The sequence below is a fragment of the Mustela nivalis genome (genome assembly GCF_964662115.1).
Source record: "Mustela nivalis genome assembly, chromosome: 3".
NCBI lineage: Eukaryota > Metazoa > Chordata > Mammalia > Carnivora > Mustelidae > Mustela > Mustela nivalis.
Genome location: NC_139022.1, coordinates 2,047,015 through 2,052,967, shown reverse-complemented (window position 1 = coordinate 2,052,967; position 5,953 = coordinate 2,047,015). Strand labels below are relative to the sequence as shown.

The 5,953-nt window shown below is 33.4% G+C and overlaps 1 pseudogene across 1 annotated transcript; it reads right to left on the bottom strand.

Moving 5' to 3' along the window:
* Positions 1-694: 694 nt before the first annotated feature.
* On the bottom strand, positions 695-1,631 carry LOC309861349 (olfactory receptor 11L1-like; annotated as a pseudogene). Its single transcript has one exon. The product of its transcript is annotated as an olfactory receptor 11L1-like (transcript).
* Between the last annotated feature and the right edge of the window lie 4,322 nt (positions 1,632-5,953).

Sequence of the window (5,953 nt, the reverse complement as noted above, 5' to 3'; positions counted from 1 at the left end):
TCAATTGACTGTATTATATATCTCATTATTAGACTGCCCGGTTCTAAGGTTTCCCTCTTTTTCTTCCAGTTATTAAACTTTTTACCTCTGCTAATATTTTAAAATCCAGTTATACTATCCACAAATAATCTAATATTCTGGTAGTTGTCCATTATTTCTATTATCTAAAAAAATAATTACCTAATATTTTCTAAATAAGTTTATATTTAAGGTTATATTCACAATCAAATCAAAACCCATAATTAAGAATACCACCTTGCTCATCAGATGTTTTTAATAATGTTTACTGATTGAATTATTTTGAGGTGTTAAGATATACCTTTATAATAGCCCATCTACAAGAAGGTGTAACATTGCTCCATTTAACAAAAACAATTTTTGGTTTCTGGTTAATATTAAGGTATAAATTATGAAAAAATTGATTAAAACATTATATGGAATTAAACCAGGCCATTTTTTAATTATTAATATCTTGGGGATAGAAAGTTTGAGTTATGTTTATCTATCACTGTGGCTTTGCACAAAACCATTCTTAAATGTAGCAGTTATAAGATAACTATTTTCATAGAATTCAGTCTCAAATGTCCATACTAAGTAATATCAATTTTTAAATAAATTTTAAATATTTACCATTTGCAAATGTGGTTTAGGAATCCATTCTAAATTGATTATCTTAGAGTTTCTCTCAAATCATTTACAAGTTTCTTGTCAAAATCAGTCTCTTTCTTTCTAGAACTTTTCTGAAAGCTGTCTTTACATCTTTGTTTCTCAGGGTGTATATGAGAGGACTTACCAGGGGAGTGACAACACAATAGAACACCAAGATCACATTACCAATGGTGAAGTTGTGTTTGGTTGGAGGGTGAACATAGGCAAAGATAATGGTGGTGTAATAAATGGTGACCACAGTGAGGTGGGAGGCACAGGTAGAGAAGGTTTTCTTCTGAGCCTTTTGGGAAGACAGCCTGATTATTGTGACCACAATGTATTCATAGGAAGATATAGTGAGAAGGAAAGAACTTAGAATCATGATAGAGGTACATGTGTAGCCTAAAGTCTCCACCAAAAATGTATCTGAGAAGGAGAGTTTAAAAATGGGGTCTGAGTCACAAAAGAAATGGTTGATTTTCTGGGGACCACAAAAGTTTAGGAGGGAGATGAGTATGGTTGGTGGGAGAGGGGCAATGAAGCCCCCAATCCAAGATCCAGCTGAAAACTACAGGCACATCTGAAGGCTCATGAGAAGTGAATACCTTAAAGGGCTGCAGATGACCAGGGACCAGTCATAGACCATCACAATAAGCAGGAAGCACTCTGTAGCTCCCAGGGAGAAAAAGAAGTAGTACTGGGTTAAACAACCAGAAACAGAGATGATGGTGACAACCTGTGAAAGGCAGGTTGCCAACAATTTTGGCACTGTAGTTGTAATATACCATATCTCCAGGAATGACAAATTTCCTAAGAAAATGTACATGGGTGTTTGGAGTGCGATGTCCATGAGTATAATGAAAATGATGAGAGTGTTTCCCATGAGGGAGAACAGATACACAGTGAGAAATATCACAAACAATGTGAGTCTCAGACAGAAAACCCAAGAAAACTGTCATTGTTGTTTGGTTTGTTACATCCATGTCTCATCATCTCTGATCTGGAATAAACAATAAATCCCGGAATATGGCAGATGAACAAGAATGGAATAATTTTGTGTTCATTTATTTCATGATAATAGACTCCTAATAATAATAAATGTTAATGGCTGGCAATAACATAGTTTGTATCTTTATAAACATTTTCCATGGATTAGCTCACTTGATTTACAAAATCAATCAAATCTCCAAAATAAATCATCTAATAATTCACTTCTCAAGGAAAGAAACTAAGTTTGGAAATTGTTTTCTCACAGCTACATCACTTTTAGTGGTGGGACAGATTCTTCTCAGGTAGTTTGTTTTAAAGGACCATAGTCCAAGCTAATATTTACATGTGGCTATTGGCAGAACATAGCATTGTTCCATCACTGAGTATTTTCCATTAGAATATAGTGAAGAAAGATCAACAACATGCAGATCAGGGTGTAGGGGATAAGAATGAGCTCTTATAATGGAGTTCCTAAGAATACCCGTTGTCTTATCAAGACAAATGGTTGCCTGAAGTATTAAAGTTAATATTTATTATGGATAAATAAAGTATGGATAATACTGTATTATCCATATTATACACCATCAGTTATAGTTTGGTTGGAGATGGGTGCATGAGTAAATCCTATCTCTAGAAAATGGACAGAAAGTCTCAACATCTATATGGAGATAATTTTGTCATAAGTATTCAGTTAACTCTCTTGACTTTGTCTTTTTTTTTCTTTTGCTTGTTGTTGTTTTTTAGACCCATTACATTTACTGATTTTCCTAAATTAGTAGGCAAGAGTGAAGAAAATAACTTTAAACTCATAAGTCCATTCATCCTTCATGATGAAGTTTATTTCCATAGCATCACTAATGTGACAGAGCACTTAATTTAAGAGAAAATCATCCACCAATTTTAAATGTTCAATACAGTATTTATAATTATAAATATGTTAAGTGTTTCTCCAAAACAATTGGCTTAGAATTTATAATTTAAGAAAACAATTGAAGGAAATAACTGGGACTGATTTTTTAAAAATATTTTTCCTGAGTTTGATTTCATAAGAAAAAAGCTAACACTTATGTGACACATATGAGACCAAGAGTACAAAATATCTTTTATTGTTATTATAAAAAAACTATTGCATGGGCATTTTTCTCCTAGTATTAACATAAGAAAAGTAGGTATTTGGAAAGATTATTATCACAGCTATGACAAAAGAATCATTTCAAAGATGAATTATTTTCTCTTTCTAAAAGATATCATGGTTATTTAATTCTGTTTATTTTTAATAATAGCGTTCCACATAGGATGCCTGTGTGGCTCAGTTATTTGGGCATTTGCTTTTGGCTTAGATCATGACCTTGGGTTCCTGGGATCAATCCCTGTGTTGGGCTCCCTATTCAGTGGGGAGTCTGCTTCTCCATCTCCCTCTGCCCCTATCCTCTAATCTTGTGCACACACTCTCTCAAATAAATATTTTTAAAAAACTTTATTTATTTATTTGACAGATAGAGATCACAAGCAGGCAGAGAGGCAGGCAAAGATGGGGGGGGGGATAGGCTCCCCACGGAGAAGAAAGCCAGACACGAGGCTTGATCCCAGGAAACTGAGACCATGACCTGAGCTGAAAGCAGAGGCATCAACCTACTGAGCCACCCAGGGGCCCCTCAAATAAATATGTTTTTTAAAAATCTTTTTTTAAATAAAGTATTACACAACTATATATCAGTATTGGACAAAACTGGATGGAAAAAAATAATTTGAAATTATTTAACACTTTTATAAACATAAAATAGTATTTAAATATGAAGACAAACATATATATTTAAAATTTATTATTTTATATATTTATTATATGTTCTATATATCTATACATTTATATATATTTACATATTTACAGCATTGATATATTTACAAAATTATATATTGTAAAATTTCTTAAAGTTTAAAATTTAATTTGTATATTACTAAAATTTACCTATTTTTTAAATTTCTAAACTCTGCCTACCCTGCATGCCAAATGAAAGTCTGAGAAAGAATATTCTTCCAGATGACATAAATATCCAAAATTATAAAAGTACTATTAAGTACCTTGATACACTCTAAGCAAATATAAAACAGTGAAGATTATATTCCCCAGGTGTACTCACAGACCTTATTCTGTTTGGTTATTTTCCAGGAGAGGGATTTTATTAGTTGCATGCTCTGTAAATGTTTCCTTTCCGAAACCTATATATTGGAACACTACATTTAATTTGATATAAAGGAAACAAGCTAAGTAAACTCCTTTCTGCTATTTTATTTGATGTTTTATACCATCCATTCTATAAATAAATACCAAATCCCTGTGTGTGTGTGCACGTGTGCATATGCATCTGTGTATGTGTGCATATTTTCCTCAAATTTCCTATACCCAGTTGACAAGATTCAGGAAAATACATGGCTGGAATCACCCTTGTGTGAAGTACTGGAGTTTTATTAGCACTGAGCCTTAGAAATTTGCCTTTACCCTGGGGAATCCATGTAGATTCCCTGAGGACTATCTTTCAGAGAAGGTCAGAGTGCTCACCTCCTGGGTCTAAAGTAAGAACAAAACAACTATGAGAAATATTGGAAAGGTCCTTATAGAAACTGAAGGATAGCTTCATAAGTTGGTTCATTAGCTGCTCCTGCCCATGGTATTCACGGTTCACTTATGAGTATAGAATTGTATCCTTCAATATTTCACTCACAATGACATGACCAGAAAAGATTATACCCTAGCTGTTAAGGACATACTATATCAGAAGATGTGGTATATATACACAATGGAATACTATGCAGCCATAAAAAGAAATGAAATCTTGCCATTTGCAACAACATGGATGGAACTAGAGCATATCATGCTTAGCGAAATAAGTCAAGCAGAGAAAGACAACTATCATATGATCTCCCTGATATGAGGAAGTGGTGATGCAACATGGGGGCTTAAGTGGGTAGGAGAAGAATCAATGAAACAAGATGGGATTGGGAGGGAGACAAACCATAAGTGACTCTTAATCTCACAAAACAAACTGAGGTTGCTGGGGGGAGGGGGGTTGGGAGAAGGGGGGTGGGGTTATGGACATTGGGGAGGGTATGTGCTTTGGTGAGTGCTGATTCACAGACCTGTACCCCTGGGGATAAAAATACATGTTTATAAAAAATAAAAAAAAATTTAAGAAAATCTTCTTTTAAAATACAAGAGTACAAAACAAGTAAGATGAAACAAAACACTGGCTTCACATCATTTTTATAAGAATAACTAAGAAAGCATTATCCAGGTGTGTAAAAAATCTATGTTATTTACTATGTAGTTTCAAAGGATAAACCATTTCTCAAAGGTTTTGAGTAAAGAGTCATAATGAATATGTGCAGAGTATATGAAAATCTGACAAACTTTGGTATCTGAAGATAAGAAAATGATAATCTAAAAATTAAACAAAATGAATTTGGATGCGGAAAGTTAGAGAGGAGAAGGGAGTTGAGGGAAATCGGAAGGGGAGGTGAACCATGAGAAACTATGGACTTTTTAAAACAATCTGAGGGGTTTGAAACGGCGGGGGGTGGGTATTGGAGAGGGCACGGATTGCATAGAGCACTGGGTGTGGTGCAAAAACAATGAATATGTTACGCTGAAGAAAATAAATAAATTTTTAAAAAACTGCATAGTGCGTTCTTTCCTATCCCCAAACAACTTATTTTTTTAAGAAGAGTACAATAAAGAAAAGTCATAATAAAAAAATGAATCTGGATGATACCCACACATGTGTCATACTAAGGAAATTTACAGTATGAGTTTGAGCTTATTCAAATTATTCAAAGAAAAATATATTTTGTTCACTATGTTGTTTTATGAACATTAGTTATCCCATATATAAAATAAAAGCTCACATCTTAGGCATAAATGCCAAGTAAATCAAGCATTTATTTATTTATTTAAGAATGAAACTGTAAAGAAGTGGTTATCAATGTGTAAGTGTAAATGACCAAAAAATACTTGAAAATATGCAGAGCTGGTTTGTCTTCAGTGACATGGGATGTTGATAGCATGTACTGATATGGACATGAACAATGCTAATTATCTAAGGATACCAAATAATGCACCAAGTCTTGTTCTCACTGAGAATAATTCCCCAAAAGGGAATACAAGATAATTTTTAAATAATCTTTTGGTGTTATAACTGAAATATGATAAATACACATATCATAAGGATAGAGTTCAATATATTATGGCAAATGTATACATATGTGTAACTGCCACTACAATCAAGAATATAGCCTTCTTTTCCACCCAGAAAGCTTTTTC